This window comes from Bufo bufo, chromosome 2 (assembly GCF_905171765.1).
Source record: "Bufo bufo chromosome 2, aBufBuf1.1, whole genome shotgun sequence".
In the NCBI taxonomy this organism is placed as follows: Eukaryota; Metazoa; Chordata; class Amphibia; order Anura; family Bufonidae; genus Bufo; species Bufo bufo.
Window position 1 is genome coordinate 566,741,277 of NC_053390.1, and position 19,757 is coordinate 566,761,033.

At 38.5% G+C, this 19,757-nt stretch overlaps 1 protein-coding gene across 4 annotated transcripts in view; it reads left to right on the forward strand.

The window, feature by feature from the left end:
- The window catches only part of BMPR1B (bone morphogenetic protein receptor type 1B), a 455,592-nt gene that overhangs the window by 196,382 nt on the left and 239,453 nt on the right, over window positions 1–19,757 (forward strand). For all 4 annotated transcript variants that reach the window (XM_040418173.1, XM_040418171.1, XM_040418174.1 and 1 more), the window contains one exon: window positions 18,576–18,646. The gene's annotated coding sequence lies outside the window, so the exon portion shown is untranslated. The remainder of the gene's footprint in view (window positions 1–18,575; window positions 18,647–19,757) is intronic.

Here is a 19,757-nt window from a genome sequence, read left to right on the forward strand (position 1 = left end):
CAGTCAATTGCTTCCTGACCTATTTTCCCTTCTTTATAATATGCACAGCCTTTTTCCTCCACCCTAATGCCCTCCACACATATATTGTGCTGAATGCATTTCCAGATGTCCACCTTATTCATGTATCTATGTAGTGCCACTGTATATAGTGTAGGATTATCTCGCAGAAAGGTTATCTTGATTAGACACAGTGGTTGCCTGTCACTGTCTTTTCTTTTATGAGAGGTTCCATTCCCATACTAATGCAATAAAGCAATGATTGTACCATAAAATGTATAGCAATTCACTCCATAAATATATACCGTAGTTCTACTATGAAGACTTTTCAGTACATAGTCTTCAACAACAAAAAAATCATTAAGGAGAATTGAAGTCCAAATGTTGGAGCTAAAGCAGTATAGTCCACTAGGAAACATTTGACTGCTGACTGATGTATGGTCCCTTTTTTGCTCCATTTTTGTGCTCAAGTTGTTAAATGAGTTGTATTAATAAAAAAGTAAGGGCTGATTTTGTTTCTAGACATAGTATCATTCTTGCCCATAGGCTGTGTCCATTACAGTAGATTTCCACAATGTTGTTTCCAACTCATCTAAATTTATAGAGGATTTCCAACCAAAACTTAAATATGGAGGTCATTAGTAAATTAAAGTCAACTTGGTAAAAAACATTTTTCTGCAAAAGAAAGGGCTTGTCACTAACCGATTGATTGAACACATCAACAAAATGACAGTGGCAACCTTTTTAAGGTTATTGACCTGATTACATGTTAATGGAGGTCTCCTATAGTCAGAAATATACCAGTATTTAACTTATACATAGTGGTATAAAAAAGCTTAAAAACATATAAAACTGGCATATGAGCAGTTCTTTCCATGATGCTGATGCCAGCACAGGGATGGGAGACTGTGCGAGCCGCTTAGGTGACAAGTAAAAGCACTCACGCAAGATAACAATGCGGCCTCGGAATGACATTGGAGGAGCTAAGAGAGGACTTGAGGATGAGGGGAGGTACTGGGCTCTCTCGGTATGGGTGCGGCTGGGCTCCACTGATGGTTTGGTCAGCCCCTTAGGTTCTTTTCACAGGTGATTTGCATATATATAAAATAGATTTTTCAGAAAAACTACAGCATTCATATGTTACATACTGGTATATTTCTGACATGCTATAGAAGACCTTCAATAACATGTGATCAGGTCTATATGCATAATCTTACTGACAGAATCCCTTTAATCTATTGCAAAAATAGCTTTTACAACACAGTTGAAGAATGTCAAACCGTGTAGGTTACCTTTACTTATCTGTCCTATAGAGCCCTAAAAAGGATATAGAACTGGAAATGGGGTGGAAAGAGTTCAGAGGCATGTGACCAGATTATTATATGGAATGGAAGGTCTGTTTTATGAGAAACTTGGAAAGATTGGCCTTCTTCAGCTTGGAAAAAAGATACCTTAGAGGTGATCTTATTTACATATACAAATACATGTGTGGTCAGTGTGTGGTTCATTCCAAGGACTTTATAAAGCACCAAGGAATATTCTTTACATATGGAGGAAAGACAAGTTAGACATTAACATAGCACTGGGTCATACTATGGAATGCCCTACTTTAGTAGATAGTAATTGCAGATACTATGTAAGTATTTAAAGAAGGGCTAGATGCTTTTCTAATAGCAAATTGAATGATGGTTATACAGTGGGACTTGAAGGTTGGTAAACCCTTCAGAATTTTCTATATTTCTGCACAAATTTGACTTAAAACTACATTAGATACTCATCAGTTTGGAAAGCGTTATAAAAACTTCTCTAAAGAGTGTAGACTCTACAGTCAGACAGATTTTGTAAAAAAGGAGGAAGACCATTATACCCTTCCCGAGGAAAGATCAACCAACAAAGATCATGCCAAGAACAAGGCGTGTAATAGTCTACAAAGGCACAAAAAAAACAAAGTAACCTGTAAGCAACTAAAGATCTTTTTCACATTAGCTAATGTTATTTTTCACGATTCCACCGTCAGGAGGACACTGAACAACAATGTTGTGCATGGCAGGATTGCAAGGAGAAACCCACTACTGCATGGCAGGATTGCATGGAGAAACCCACTACCCACTACTGTTTGCCTGCAGTTTGCTAACAAAATCACCTGGTCAAGCCAGAAGGCTATTTGAACAATCTTTTGTGGATGGATGAGACCAAAAGAGAATTTTGTGGTTTAAATGAGAAACATTATTGTTTGGATAAAAGAGAACACTGCATTCCAGCATGAAAACCTCACAGTGGTGGTTGTGTCATGGTTTGGTCCTGGTACTGGATCTGAGCCAGAATCGCTTGCCATCATTGATGGAACAATAAGTTCTGAATTGTGCCAGCAAAATCTGAAGGGAAATGTCAGGACATCTGTGTTTGAGCTGAATATCAAGAGAATGTGAGTCTTGTAGCAAGACAACAATCCTAAGTACACAGGTTGTTTTACCAAGGAATGATTAAAGAAGAGTAAAGTTAAAGTTTTAGAATGGCCAAGTCAAAGTCCTCACCCCAATCCATTAGAAATGTTGTGGAAAGCCCTGAAGTGAGCAGTTCATGGGAGGAAACCCACCAACATAACAGAGTTAAACCTGCTTTGTACGAAGGAATTGGCTACAAATTCCCCCAACCCATTGTGCAGGAGTAATCAACAATTACTGGAAAAGTTTAGTTGCAGTTATTTCTGCACAAGGGTGTCACACCAGATACTGAAAGCAAAGATTCACATATTTTTGCCACTCACAAATGTGATACTGGATCATTTTTCTCAATAAACAAATGATCAAATGTAATATTTTGACTTAACTTTCTCTATTTTTAGCAACATTTCTAAAAATATTTTGTAGTTTTAGGTCAAATTTATGCAGAAGTATAGAAAATTATATAGAAAAGGGTTCACAAACTTTCAAGCACCCCTTTAAGTAATCTAACAAGTAATGTTGTATAATTGATCTGAAAAATGTTGAACTTAATGGACCATTTTCTTTATTCAACCTGGGTAACTTTAAAGGGACACTTCTTTCAGAAAGGGTTTTTAAACTCAATATTCATATAAAATAATTTTTTAAAATTTTTTGGCAGTTTTTTTTATTTTTCATTTTGGCAATTTTATGCCATTGAAAATTAAATATAAAATACAGCATTTTTCGCCTTATAAGACGCACCTGCCCATAAGACGCACCTAGGTTTTAGAGGGTGAAAATAGGAAAAAAATATTTTGAACAAAAGGTGTGTCAAAACTCTTTATAAAATAACAGACCAATGTTTTAACGCTGTAAACATTAACAGTAGTAACCAGCAGCATTAACAACCACTTTATTAGGGGGGGATCATTTTATTGGGGGGTCACTTTATTAGGAATGGGGTCACTTTATTAGGGGGGTCACTTTATTGGGGGGTCACTTTATTAGCAGTGAGGTCATTAGGGGTACCTTAGGGATGTCTTTCTGGCAGGGCACAGCTCTGCACATAGCCAGGAGCATTTTTTGCCACCTGTAAACGTGAAGTGGGGGAAGGAAAAGTTTGATAAAGTGGAGCTAAATACCGATGAGCCTCCAATGGTCTTCAAGGCCCAGCTGTTTGCCCTGACTGGGGTGCAGCCAGACAGACAGAAGGTCATGGTCAAAGGAGGAACATTAAAGGTATCAACTTCTACCAGATGCACCCGTGCGATCAGGATATAATCCGGACAAGTTTTCAGCCTCTGAATGTCCATTGACTGACAAGCAGAGTTATTGAAAATAGCATACCTAAAACACTATGGGCGCTGGCAGTGTGACGACTGAGAGGTGTGGCAGGCATGTGTGACAGGGAAGTCTGCTCGTCTGTCTGCACCTGCGCTCCAACTTTCCTCCTTCTCCCTCTGCCATAACAGCGCTTCAGGCCGGCCGGTCCCTACGATCCAGCACTTGCTGAGGCCGGCCGGTCCCTACCACGGACAGCGCGGAGAGCCGACCAGCCCCTGCATCACCATCTGCCGGTGCGCCTGGTCCCAGCCTAGGAACACCTGCAACGCATCCGGCTCCTTCTGCCAAGCACCACAAGCGTGGCTGGACGTTTGATCGCATCGCAGCACAGCAGCATGGCAGGTACAGTGACTTCAGAGGCCACAAGCACCGGACATGCTTTTCCTCCCTTTATTCACCCATAAGACGCACTAACTTTCCCCCTCATTTTGGCGAGTAATACGTTACTGTAGTATTTAGCACAGAGAGATAAAATGCCAAAATATATATGGAGCCCATTGTCAGTTTACCGCTGCTGCAAGGGAAAAATGTTATCCGTTAGTATAATAGTGGATTAATAGAATTTGAATAATATTATGACAGCTGTATTGTTCTCTTGGCCTAGATGAAGATGCCCTCAGAAGAGTATTGTACTTTTCAGTATAAGGTGTGATGCTTTGATTTAGTCACCCCCCCCCCCCCCCCCCACCCCATTCTCTCTCTTGTCGGAGTGAATTGTCTGAGAAAGTTAAGAGTGGCTGTTTTCCAGATGCAATATTCACATATTGGCTGTTAATATTTGAAAAAATATATATATCGTAGTAGTGTTCCTTTAATATTCTGGTTGGTATATTCTGTTTTTCTGTGTATTTATTTGAATGATATGTTTTGTGGAAAAATATTTATAGGTTTAATATTTATTCATAATAACTGTTTTCAGCTGTGAAATTCAACTGGAATTGAAAAGTCATTTTTGGCTTTCCAGCTAAATGACAAAAAATTACTGACAGAAAATGGTTTTTAAATACTTCTGCCGCAAAAGACACAATGAATTAAGCAAATGCAATGGCTGGGATTCTGGCTTTGGGAAAAGGGACCAATTTTTATATTTAAAGGCATCTCATTTCATTTTTAAGTATACTCTATGGACAAGGCGGGTCTGTAAATGGCCTAGGGTGGATCTGGTAGTTGAGTAAAGAAGGGACTCTAGCCTCTGAATGTGAGCTCAGCTTCTATAGTTCTTTTTAATTTTTTTTACTCTTTTTTAATTAATATGTAAATTTTATTAATATTTAAATTGAATTTTACATTGGAATAAACCTGTCGTTTTGAAACCTTAAAAGTATATGGTAAAATATATGGTGAAAAAAAGACATATCTTTCCAAACTCACAGGAACAAAGAAGGAGAAAATAAAGATTTTAAATTATCTCTACTTTCACAGGATCATAGACAATAATAATTTTTATACTGGCTAGTTGCATTATTTATGGTAAAAAGTAACATGCTCAAAATGTTATTTAATATAGTAAAATAAACAACTCTGGAATATCTGGACCAGTTCTTGAAATTAATTTTTTAGCTATGTGCAGTGGGTGTGGACTGTACCAACCAACTGTTTTGGCTTTGGGCTAAATAAAAGGGTGTTATTCTGGTTGTGTTATTCTCCAGTATTCACCCTTTATTCCCTATACAGGCATCTGGTCTTCACTGTGGAGGAACCGCCAGACCATTACCTCTTGAGATAGTCCTGGTGTGGTTGGCACTGATCCATGGGGCCAGAGACACAGGTGCGAAGCACAGAATTATCAGGCAATATACGTTGTCTTGAGATGGGTTAAGGTCAGGGCAGGCAGCATACTAATGTATCTGTAAGACAAGGTCAGGGGAGGCGACAGTAGGGCAATTTGAGAAACAGGTTAAGGACACATCAGTCGGTAGTTATGCTGGAGTACGGTACACAGGGAAAACACCTTTGCTGGTTACTAGAGACTAGGAAACCTAAAGCTTATGCACCCTCCAACTGGAGAAGGTGCCTAAACTACCCAGGGACACCCAGTCAATGTCTGGAGAAGAATTTGGATGCACACTGGCCCTTTATGAGGCCGAGAGCAAGCATGTGTGCCATAAAGGACCAGAATAGGAGGGCACAGGAAGAAGCATGCAGGCTGCCGAGGACACTGGCAGCTTGCAGTTGAGCTGGCCTGATAAGAGATATAGTGTCCATGTCTGCAGAGAAAATTGGGACCGTGGCGGGTATGAACCACCAGCATACCATTGAAAATTGGCAACCAGGATATCAAGAATAATTTCCAGGATGCTTGAATGCAGTCACAGTCACCCAACAGCCAGAGGGAACATCTAGCATCCTCATAACCAGAACTCCTTTAACTTGATGGTTAACATCAGTCCAAAATGAATTAATTGGGGGACTCCAATAATACAAATGCTTAAAACTAACCTCAAAACTATTAGACATAGGATAATAATTTATCTTTCTGACATGGAAATACCCACATTTATTTTGGGTATAGTATAAAATGTTCATTATAAGACATTATGATAATTATTGTATGGCAATAACGGGGAGCTTTTATAAATCACCCACCACTTCTTTGTCCTGTATTGGACCTAAATAATTCTCCAATTTCTCCTACAACTGTCTCTTATCTCTCCTTTGCACACAAGAAATATTTATTCTTTGATGGCATAAATTCTAATATAACATGCTCCTCAACTCCAAGAATATCTCTTTAGCCACTTTGACCATTACTCAACTAGTTCTTGGGATATTGGAAAGATATCTGTGCTGAATTTGAGTCTTGGACAGTGTCAATCTGAGGTGCCTTGGGTCCATCAGTAAAATTCATTCTAGGGGTCCTCTGTACATCTACATACAGGCCAATGTTGCCTGACAACATTTGGAAATCCCTAAAACTACACTAACAGTAGCCTGCTTACCCTGCTGCCTACCCTGTGCTTTAGACTGTTCTGTCCTGAGACCCTGTAAGCATCCTGCTTGACTGGATCCTGCCTTCGACTAGGATCCTCTTTGCTAATTGAGCAAGGAACACAAGCAGCAGTCAGCAGCAATATGCTGCAAGATGACTGTACAAGGCCCCCCTGAAGTGACATTAAGAACACAGGTCTCTGGGGAAAGAGGATAATGACTGGCCTACCTCTGTGCCTTCAAGTCATCTCAGCCACCTCATTTTCATCTTTATATAGGAAACTTAGAGAAATATTTAGTGAGAATATGATTTGCACTAGTAAGCTTACATGGGAAAAAGATATAGGTCCACTCACTGATGAACAATGGAAGGGTTTTTGGTTGGCTAGTAGGTTCTTGATAAATCCCTCACACAGAGTTACTCAATTTATGATTTTGCACCGTTTATATGTGACCCCCAGTTGGCTTCATAAATTTTTAATTTATACTCCAGACATCTGTCCGAGATGTGAGAGTGGAAAGGCGGACATTATCCACATGTGGTGGCGTTGTCCGAAGATACAACCATTCTGACAGGGTCTTATACAGATGATTGGAGATATTTTTGGTGTTAAACCATCGCTCTAAATTCTTAGTTGTGTTTTGGGTGATTTACCGTGTAATTTGACAAAAGATATGGAGTATATGGTATATAAGTCTTTTTTTATGGCTCATCTATTAATTGCTAGGAACTGGATGGGATCTGCTGTGCCCACGATTTGGGAATGGATAAATGTGATGACTGTAAACAGGTCCGTTAAGAAAGTGGGCTACATCAAGCAAAATAGGGTGCCTGTTTACGATCGATTGTGGGGAAAATGGGGGATGTTCACCAATAAGACTATTTAATGGATACACTTTTTTTTTTCTTTTTCTTTTTTTTCTTCCCCGCTACCATAGGGGGTGTGGGGGATTACTAAGGGATATATCTATGCGAAAAATACTTTTATATATATATATGTTTGGGGGAGATTATTAAGGGATATATATATATATATATATATATATATATATATATGTGAAAATTTATAACTTTAAATTAAAAAAAAGAGAAAAAAAAGATAGTTTGTTAAAAACTTTACCCAATTGTTATATGGACCCATAGGCTGGTTGAGATGCTGTACGCTGTTTCTTGTAAGTAGTGTAGCCAGTGTACTGTGCTATGTGCCACTTGAGCTGGGGTGTGGGACTTGAGGCCGACTCTGTCTCAGGGATTCACCTGATTTCCTGTGGGCCAGTCCAAGCCTGGCCCTAGAGGTAGATATTAAGTATAGGAGCCTGTTCAGAATTTAGAGACTAAGCACCCTCACAACCCATACTTGTAATGGAAATTACTAACCAGCAATTCTTATTTTGGGTGGATCGGGTTGTAAGCTTTGAGAAATTTCTGTTTTGTTTAAAGTATATAGGTTAAGACATTTCCTTCAGATCAGTTAAACTTTCAATTTCACCAGTTTACACAAAGTATATTTTTTCTACTTCTATGACATTTTCTGGGAAAGTGGAACAATTAATTGCTAAGAGCATTATACCTTGAAAACTGAGAAGATAATTATACTTGGTCACACAATTACTTTTAATTCATTGCCATGAAAATGTAAATATAGCCCAGTATATAATTTGCTTGAAAGCTAAGACATTATTTCTTGTAAGTTTAAGCAAATTTTAAGGGGATTATTTATTGGTTAACAATTTAAACTTAGTGGGGGAGATTTATCAAACTGGTGTATAACTGGCTTAGTTACCCATAGCAACCATTTAGATTCCACATTTCATTTTCCAAAGGAGCTGTGAAAAATGAAAGGTGGAATCTGATTGGTTGCTATGGGCAACTAAGCCAGTTCTACTTTACACCAGTTTGATAAATCCCCCCCCCCAGTGTTTCTATGCTCATAGTACTAAAATAAAAGGGACAATAATTTTTTTGTTAAAAATGATACATTTTACTGGCAAATGGTAATATATTTATGCATTTATGTTATAATTAGCTTTTTCTTATCAATATATCTTAGAAAATCTTAAGGGGTTGTCGAAGTTGTTTTTCTATTTTAGGAAATTGATGGGAGCCTACTAAAATAATAAACAAACTGAAATGTACCTTCCCAGCCACCTCCGATCCAGCACTGCTGCTCTGCCTTCTTCCCTGAACTACAGCATGACTTATTATTTTTGCTGTAGCAGTGGTGCTTTATACTACTGCAGTCAATCTCTGGCCTCAGCAGTCTTGTACAGTACACCGCTGAGGCCAGCGATTCGCTGCAGTAGTTAACAGGATGTAATCACTGCAGGGAAAAAGACAGAAGCACCTTGGAAGGTAGGTTCTTTTTTTTTATTTTTATATTTCTTTATTGTTATAGAAAACACAAACAATATACAATATCAGACCGTCCAACAGGTCATCACAATAATCATTCACATATTAACATTTTATCCCCACCACCCTCCCCCCCACCCAATTGGAGAGAGAGAGAGGGGAGAATTTCTCTCCCCCTCAAAAAGAGCAAGGAGAAGAGAGAGAGAAAGGGAAGGGAGAAGAAGAGAGAGAAAAAAAAAACACCTTGGCCCTGGTTCAACCATTTCCTCCAAATGTTATCAACTTTTTCGTCTCTACCCCTATATCTCCCAGCCCCCTGTTCCAATTTGATCAGGTTGAGCACTGTTTCCTGCCACTGTCCCACTGTAGGAGGGTCTTTGTTTACCCATCTTCGAAGTATAAGCAGTCTAGCCTGAAACAGTACTTTACATAATACCATTTGTACTTCTCTTTTTAATTTAAGATGTACCGTAGCCCCCAGGATACAAACAACGGGATCTTCCAGAACTTGAATACCCAAAGATGCTGATGTTATGTCTACAATATATTTCCAATACCTTAATAATTTAGGACATCTCCAAAAACAATGCATAAGGTCAGCCCTCTCACCCATACATCTTGGACACTTATCTGAGACTCTAACCCCCATTTTCTTTAACGCCCAAGGAGATCGATGTAACCTGTGGACGATAAAAAACTGGGAGATTTTATGTGAGGCCCTTTTTGACACCTTGAAATAACTTCCAAGAGCATCAGTCCATTTTTCTTCCGTGAAAGATAAAATCTCTTTTTCCCACTTTCCTCTAGCTGGTATTATAATCCGTTCTTTCTTCATCTCCATTAGGATTCTGTATCTTTTTCCCGTAATTCCAATTTTGTGTACTCCATTAGTAAATTTATGTATTCTATTTGAGTGTTCTTTAATATATATATTTGGATTGACTGTTGATCTTACGGGATATTTTTAAGTTGTAGATATTTGTAGCTTTCGTTTTGGTTGATCCCAAACTCCTTTACTAAGGTAACCAAGTCCTTCAGTTTATATCCTTCAAATATTTGCACCAGATATTTTATCCCCTTTTTTTCCCAGTCTATATAAGGCCTAATCCTTTGGATTTCCTTTAAATTTGTATTTTTCCAAATGGGTGTATACTGCAAATACCCTTTAATTTCCATTATTATTTTAAGTTCCACCCATATACATTCCATTAAATTCATTATCCTATTTCCTGTATTGTTTTTCCCCAGTGTTCCTGATTCCAACACCTCTAAGTGATTCGTGTCCCCAATCCACCCCATCTTTAATAATTCCTCCCTCCCCGTTACTCCCTCTAAGCTTCCTTTTATTTGACTATATTGTGATATTAGGTAGTAAAAAAAACAATTGGGAACTGCTAATCCACCTTCTTTTACTGGGAGTTGAAGAACTTCTCGCCTTAGCCTTGGAGTCTCGCCTTTCCAAACAAATTCCCCCATTAGACTGTCCAGCAACCTAAAAGTTTTCTTAGATAACCATATTGGGGCATTTTGTACCAAATACAATATTTTTGGGAGAAAAATCATTTTTATTAAGTTCACCCGGCCCTGAATTGACATTGGTAATTTTTTCCAGATATGTATTTTAGTTCTAAGCTCTTTTATTAAAGGGACTAAATTTAATTTTTCATAATCTTGTATATTTCTCGAAATCTGAATACGTAGATATTTTGAAACTCTCGTGTTGCCCAAGCACATGCACCCTTGAAGCATTCTGTGATATCTCTTTCCCTAATAACATCATATGGGATTTTCCCCAATTTATCTTTAAACCTGAAAAAAAAAAAAACTTTTCTATTATATCTATTACAGTGTTAAACTCTTCCCCAGTATTGTGCAAAAACAATAAAATATCATCGGCATACATTATTAATTTCTCATTTCCGTCCCTGTATTTGAACCCCCTACAGTCCTCACTATTTCTTATCATACATGCCAAAGGTTCTATTGCAATAGCAAATAGTAATGGGGAGAGAGGGCATCCCTGCCTAGTGCCCCGGGATGTTGGCTTGGAATATATAAGTTGAATCCATGCTATAAATCCCTCCCCTATACCAACCCTTTTTAGAACTGCCCACAAATACTCCCATTCAATGCAATCAAAAGCCTTTTGCGCATCCAATGAAAGTATTGCTTTTTCATCAGCTTCTGTATTATTAGCTTCAATATTAAGGTACAATCTTCTGATATTTGAGTATATTGTTCTTCCGGGTATAAAACCTGTCTGATCTTCTTGTATTATAACTTTAACTACTTTAGATAGCCTACCTGCCAAAACCTTTGCCAGGATTTTAACGTCCGTGTTCAGCAAGGATATTGGTCTATATGAGGCAGGATCTAGTTGATCTTTGCCCTTTTTTGGAATTAAGGTTATAATTGCCTCTTTCATTGACTCTGGTAACTCACCTATTTTTTGAGCCTTACACAATGTCGCTCTTAGTTCTGGTATTAGAACCTGCGAAAAACTCTGATATATTTCAAAGGGGAGTCCGTCGCTCCCCGGGGATTTTACAGGTTTCATCTGATCTAATACCTCCATTATTTCTGAGCTGGATATTTCTTTACGGAAGGTAGGTTCAAGTCTGTTTATTATTTTAGTAGACACCCAGCAATTTCCCTAAGTTAAAAAACATGGACAACCCCTAGTTGAATGAATGAGAATCCACTATCAGCGACATGTCTGTGGACTACTCCAGGACAACATGAAGTGGTGCCCTCCCATTCAGAGTCCAGGGAGTGACATGAGAGATGTATATTGTCATTTTTTCCCTCAAGGAGTGCATTAGCTCACTTACTTTTTTATGATAATCAGATGACTCTATCCTTCTTGTCCAGTCTACGCAGCAAAGTTGAAAAGTGAGTTCCAGAAAACTATAAGCATCAGTCTATTGTCACTGCTCAATTGGCCAGTGTGAAAACAGAAATATTTCCAGATTTCTTTTTCGTGATGGATAGTAACAAAAATAATGAAAACGTGTGGTAATAAATGTTAGATCCCCACGATCTCTAGTACTGGCACAGGAATCCTGAGTCTGCTCCCTTGATTCCTTCTTGATACATCTCCATGGGATTTACAATGATAGCAAAATGCTGTATTATCAGAGTGTCTTGAATTTCATACTGAACTGTTGAAACTTTGCTAACGGTCTGAAATATCAGTATTCATCAGCCATTTTTGTTTAAAATGCATCCATGATCTACCAGGGTTGCCAACCGTCCAGAAATTTGTGGACAATCCATAAAAATAGGCAACTTTTTTCCTGTGTCCGTGAAAAAAAAAAATAGATGTGACCATAATTTTTTTGGAGGCTGATGGTACTTGACTAGATTGTTTCTGAAGTAGTGCTCATCGTTTTACAGCTCACAGTAAAGGCTGGTAATGAGTTCTTATCAGTATATTGAGCTAAATATTGTATGTATTACTTATAATCTTTATTTTTCCAATTTGTCCATAAAAAAAAGTTTGGCCGTAATTTTGGGATAAGCTGTGCAGAAAAAAAAAATTCTGGTTGGCAACCCTGCTTTTCTCTCTAAGCAATAATATATACTTTTGACTGGACAACTGCCGTGTTTTCGTCATTGGTTGTTGCTGAGAAAATCATATTTAAACATCACATGGTTCGCAGACATTTTCCACAAACAAATTTGCCACAAATGAAGCAGTCATGCATAGAAGGTGGTTAATGTTGGCAGATTTAGACTATGCGGCTGTCAATAGCAGTCCCTGTCTTTTGATCTCTCTTTCATCTTCCCCTTATGTTATACAGATGATAGTTCTGATGCTACTCTTTTCATTTAATTCACTACAGTTTGCCGGATATTTGACTTTTTTTTATAGTTGGATCATCTCTTTATTTTTTCAATGAAAAATGGGTGCAAGATGAAATTCCGACGTCAGATTCTGTTATAACAAAAGCATAGCAGCACATCCGTCTGTGAACAAGATGTAATGTGGCAACAACACTGTGGAATAATGTAACCTTGCTTTAATGCTTTATGGTATGATAAGAGGAACAGGCGAACTCAGTGATTAGCACTGGTGCCTTGCAAGACTGGGCTCCTAGGTTTGAAGTCGATCAAGGACAACATCTGCATGGAGTTTGTATGTTCTTCCCGTGTTGTGTGGGTTTATTCCATATACTGCAGTTTCTTTCCACACTCCAAAAACATGCTTATCAGTTAACTGATTTTCTATAAAATTGAACCTTGTGTGTATATATGTACAGATGATTCCTTTCCTCTTGACCCAAGATATCTGGAGAAGAGTGGGATGAGATGATGAGAGTTGGAGAAATAAAATGTTTGCATTAATGTCTGTAAGTTGTGCTAAGGGTACTGCCACACAGCCAGATTTCTTCATGCAGTTTTGGAACTGAAAACCAGGAGTGAATTCAAAAAAGAGAAGTCAAGAGGAAAGGCAAGGAAGGCCTCATCTGTATGTGTGACCTAGTACATTTAGATTGTGAGCCTTACTGAGGTCAGAGATTGATGGGAATGATGACTGGATATGTACAGTCTGTAGAATATGCTGGAGCTATATAAGCAACAGGAATAAATAAATGAAAAATAAGCAAAAACAGCAAACAAACTATGTTACAGCAAATGTGCATGCTATTTGTGATGCAGGCAGCAGAAGTCACCATGTAACCCATGTCTGAATGCTTCTTCTGGTACAGCCTTATTACGCCTCTTTTTCTCTGTTCAGTTTCTTTCTATTGGTCAGTTGGTCCATTCTTATTTGCTGGAAATGATGTTTTGTATTAATACATTTTAAGGGATGTGCACATTGCACCTCATGCCTAATAAAAGGTCTAACAGTCAGTGGTTTACTTTCCATAGAGGCAGCTCACGCTGCTGCTATGAGGGCTGGTGGAGGGGAAGCTAACAGTGAAATGCTCCTACTGTTCTTGTCAGAGAGTTACTGCATTTTCCAACAGCCACAACTAGGGGGAGCTCTGTGCAAATAAAATATTCCATTGACATATTCCGTTTACAGCAATGGTAATTGCATAATTTTCTACACTGAGCTCCCCCTAGCGGTAGTTGCAGGCAAACAGTTTTATAATGTACTGTGTGAAGCAGAGCAGGGGATTTATCAGGTGTATATGGTGTAAATACATTGAGAAATACAATGTGAGCACCATATTTATGGGGTCATTTGTCAAGCTGGTGTAAATTCTACTTTACACCAGTTTGATAAATGACCCAATAAGTCTTTATAGAAGCATAAATGGGTGTACAGTTTTTTTTCATAAAAAATGTCTCCCACATAATAAACGAGAAGTCACACTTCGCATTCCATGTTGCCTGAAAATGTTTGATGTATACAACCCTGCTAATGTTGTTGCCCATGGTTGTTGACCAGATTTTAGTTTTTTTGGGTTTTTTTTTACAGCAAGATTGGAAATTAAAAAATGCTGACAACTTTTTTGTTAGAATATTTTCCATGCAAGGAAGCCATTGTATATAGTAATCTACCACACTCTGTAAAAAAAAAAAGTTATTGTTTTAGGTCTTTAGTTCATGTTCAACCCTTTGTGATTTATACAGGTGACTAGGACTAAGTAATTCATGACACTATACAAGTACAGCCGCTGATTATGTCTCATGGATCAGAGAAAAGCCAGCATATAGCAGGAGACCTGAGGCATGTGATTTTGCGTTTTTTTGTGTGGAGCGAAAAGCTGCATTGTTAATTTTTGGCTAGAGATTTACTTCAATAATACATAACATCACTGAACTATAATGTTTTAGAAATGTAAATGTTTTAAATAAATGTCCCCCTATTGGTTCGCGTGGCCTGAAGTTTTAAAGTTTGGCATGGTTGTGCGCATGAATCAACAAGAGTAAAGATCTCTTTACACACAACGAATACGTAGACAATTATCAGGAAAGGTCTTGCTGGTCAGAGGAGAGGTGCTTGCCGCATTCATCTGCTTTGTATGGGGACAACTGAACTCTACTGCAGCCACTCATCCCCATAGAGAGTCATTGGGCCAGATTTATCATTAGCTCAGGTCAGAATAATGAAGTGAAAAAGTCCCAAAAAAAGTCCCAAAGGCTAAAACTGCGCACAAATTTGCGACTTTTTTCTGCTCTGCACTATGCTCGCCAGTTTTCTGAAAGTGGGCGTGTTTTCTTATGTAAATGAATCTCTAGACAGATTTACTATTGGGACTATTTAAAAAAGTCGCAAAAAAGGCGCAATTTCACTCCAGTGAGGACCATGCTTATCTTATGAGACTTTTTAATAGAACATGCGACTTTTTCATAAAAACGTGCGACTTTTTCGTAAAGATGTGCGACTTTTGTAAAGCTGCTTACTGACGGATAAACTGCTACCGTCAAACCACATTTATTACAGTCTTAAAGGGCCGATCATAAATCTGACTTGGCTAAAACTGACTTTAGCCATATGTTAAAGTGGAGTGAGCTGTCAGAGTCATGATAAATCTGGCCCAATGTCTCTGGGCAGTGATCATGGTCTCTGCTTCAAGTGTTTTCTTGTTCATTGGGTGATTTATGATCTTTAAATAGGGCAATTATAGGGAATAAGCTTTCCTCGGAACACTCCTTCCCAATATTTGCCCTGATTGTCAGCCATTGTAAAGTAGCCTAAACTCTGGGAAGGTGACATCAGAAGGACAAAGTGGGTCTGGACATCGGACTGCCTGGGGCTGCCTGTATTCCTGCACACTAATTTGTTGGTAATGACTCAGATAATATATCGTGGTGAGTCACTGATTCCCAGACCATTATTAAATCTCCCAATTACATATTTTCCGAATGTGTCGAAATGCCATACCTCTGTCTAATCAGAATTGTAGCAGAATTCTGTATCAGTCAGTGTAGTATTTCCTCAACACTGTGTATTTCTGCACATGTAGCTGCTGAATGCAGTAATACAGGATCAGTCGCAGTCGATGTACTCAGCGAGACATATAAACTATGTTTGTTATGCTGTAAGCAAAGACTGTTTGGGTCTGTTGCTGAACAAAAGAAGTGATAATACCTCCTTTGGTGCCAAGTGCTTTGGAGTATGATGTGGAAAATGTTTATAGTCCAGTATTTTTATTGCAAACAATTGGAAGATTATAGTTTAATAGCCGGCGAGAAGGGGTTCCTGTGCAGTTTGATTATACAGTGTAATGATTCACATAGGTAAATCTGTGTTACAAGTGATTTACAGACAGACAGCAGTTCTAACTCTACTGTTTTACTGTTTTGCTATATATGTTTGTTACAGTCTGCTGTTGCCATATGTCATAACGTTGACCTTGATGATTTATTAAAGTGCATATGAGAGGATTTAAAATTTATATAAATTTACATTTAATCCTTGCAATAATAAGTGCACACATGTTTCCTGGATCTGATTGATTTTCAGTTAGAATGTAAAAACAATTCATACATGTCTTCAGAGCTGTCAGTGGTCACTGAAGTTGTATCACTGAAGTTTTAACTCCTCTGTATCTTGCAGTAAGGCCTCATGCACACGGCCGTTGCCCCACTGTTCCGTGCATTGGGGACCGTGCAGCTGCCGCAGATGGTTTCAGACCCATTCAACCTAAATGGGCCCATGATCCGTCTGCACTGCAAAAAAAAAAAATAGAACATGTTCTATTTTTTATTTATTTTTTGCTGTGCGGAAGCATGGAGAGAAACCACACGGAAGCACTCCGTAGTGTTCCGTGCCTCCGTTCCGCACCACACCTTCGGGATTGCAGACCCATTCAAGTGAATGGGTCCGCATCTGTGATATTGCAGACCCGCTGTTTGTGGGCCGCAATGCGGGCATGGCCGGGCAACGGCTGTGTGCATGAGGCCTACTCCTGATATATCAATACTTGTATCCAATACTTGTATTCTCCTTTCTCTCCTAGAAAATTGATGAATACATTGATAACTAGGTGTTACCATTGTTCTTGTCAAAGGGGTGTATTTCTACATAGTCTCATACTGTCAACACTGATTGAAGCCTGACAGTCTGTGAAGGGACACATCTCCACACATGTTATCACCCAGTTGTCAGTTTATTCATAAATCTCTGTTAGGAATAACAGTGAAACCGCACAATGCAGAGTTGTAAGAAAAGATGTTCTAGAATTGTATCATATGGAATACAATTATTATTATGTGAGCTGACAGGTCTACTTTAAGACAATAGGAATATTTTATAATACATTATTTATTAATAATTATTTTAAGTATATTTGGCTTAATATATGCTATATTAACCACAATAGCACTACTATTCATTTTAAAAGAATTGTGAGTTTAGCTTTAGGGGATTCTGAGTTAGTAGAGGGGGGCTAAGAGTTTGCCTCTCTTCCTAGATACCGACAGCATACATTACACAAACTGCCAGCTCATTTTATTTCCTCTTTGGTGGTGCTGTAGGTAAATTAAAACTATTATGATAATTCCCTGAAAGGTTAAAGGGGTTTTCCAGTAAAATAATAATGAATACAAATAGGGTTTGAGAGCGCAGAAATAACAAACAGGATGAGTACTTGCCTTACCGATCCCCCATCGCTGCTGTTCGGCCACTGCTCCGGACCCAAGTCCTCTCTTCTCCCTCTTCTTGGGCTCTACACATCGGGAATGGCTTGGCCTGACCACATAGCTAATCAAAGCAAAGCTGCTTCCAGAGTGCCAAGCCGAGAAGAAGAAGTAGAGAGTAAAGGAGTCGGGAGCAGAAGCCGAACAGCAGAAGGAATAATTAAGGTGTGTACCCAATGTTATTTTTACTCTCTCAGACTCTATTTTTATTTAGAGCTATATTATGGCACTGGAATATTCCTTTAAATATTGGTAATCTAGGCATGAAGGCACCTCGTTGTTTCCTTGCATCCAAAGCTTACAACTTTTTAAAGGCCAGGTACACCTTCAGAGGCAATTTTTGTTTATGATTGCATTTTACTCATTTTTGGATAAAAATCATATTTTCAATTGGCCTTTATTAAAAATATTGAGCCGTTCTGTCACAAAGGGTTAACTGTTTTTCTAACTGTGTGACTGTTACTTTCACTTTGTGCTGGTCATCTAATAAACCTTATCTCTATAACTACTAAGAGGTCATGAACACTTATTTAAGCACTATTCCTATCAGTAAGATAAGAACTGAGCTATGATGAGTGTTTATAATGTCAGAGAGCAGAGATAAGGAGCCCGTCAGCTCTCCAAGTGACGGAAAAGCGATAAAATCCAGAGGCTACTTCTAGAGCATCTCAGCTATGTACAGAAAAAAGGGCTCCGTATTGTTAATAAAGACCAATTGAAAAAATAATTTTTAGCTTAAAATGAGTACAATGCAGTAATAAAAAAATATTACCCCAAAGGTGTACATAGCCTTTAAAGGGGGATTTGATAACTCTAGATACTATAGTACAACAATTAGGATAAAAAAGTTTGAGTTACTTGAAGAGTTGTATATTGCTAATTGTTGACAGTTACAGCAATGGAAATATTTGGCTTTTTGTTTCTTTCAGAAAGGGTTAGTGAACTTGACACAGTCAGAGACCGAAGAGACACAAGTGGAGCATCAACGTCCACCTGTCAGGTAAATGGTTTTTCTTTTTTTATACTACAGTGAATGCTGCTTAGAACTTTTTCTTTTTATGTCAGTCATGCTTTTTTTAATACAAATTTCACTTCAAGAGAGACAAGAGAGTTATAGGAGACAGATGGGTCATGCAGATGAAATGACAAGCAAAGTCAATTGTCACGCTTCACTGTGGGAGGTAAACACCACACCGAGCATAGGAGGGAAGAGTAGAACAGGGGATCAGGCCTGAGAACTAGGGAAGGAAAATGAACACCTCCTAGTGAAAACCCTAACCAAAATCCTGACTGACTACCAGTATGAACAGACCCCAAAGGTAGGTGAGTTCATATGCAGGTATACCTAGAGTTCTATCAAGCCCTATAGGACCCTGGTACTAATGGCAAGGACGAGACTACCTGTTCCTCCAAGAGGAAGGACAAACAGGAGTCTCCTTCAGGCCTAATACAAACAATAGGGAAATGCAACAAACAAAACCCAAACAAAATACAAAAGGGAAAGGAAAGACTTAACTTCAAAGGAGCAATGGAAGCAACTATAAATAGAGAAGGTTAAATGACCCTAATAGCCACACCTGAGGAAAGAAGGTGTGGAAAGCACCAGAAACAGCACAGACATCATTTGATCCAAACAGAAAACATGTCAGATCAAACAACGTGTTGCCAGTCTCACCGATCTCCTGCCACCTGTCGCAGGAACGTCCGTGACATCAATACACTGAGCTCCTCCGCATGTAGAGAACATAATAGAGCACATGGTAACAACTGTGCTGTTTGCAGGATTCAAGAAAGTTTCTAGAGTTACTTAAATCTACTTGGCCGGAAATGCAGCCTTATTAGAAGTACTATAGATGTGGGAAGGAGGACTGGTACTTGATTTCAGTTGATCAAACCAGTATGTAATATGAGCACCTTTTTATTAGAAATATTCTGTACTATGCACTAAATATGTAAAATATATAGAATCACACAATGGTAGTTATAAAACACAGATGTATAATGCCTCTCTGAATTCGTTTGACTATGAGTAAGCCCTTGCCAGAACATGTCCTCTCTCCTTGGCAGGGCTGTCTTTGTAGCTTTTCTGTGAGACAGTTACATAGTGTACT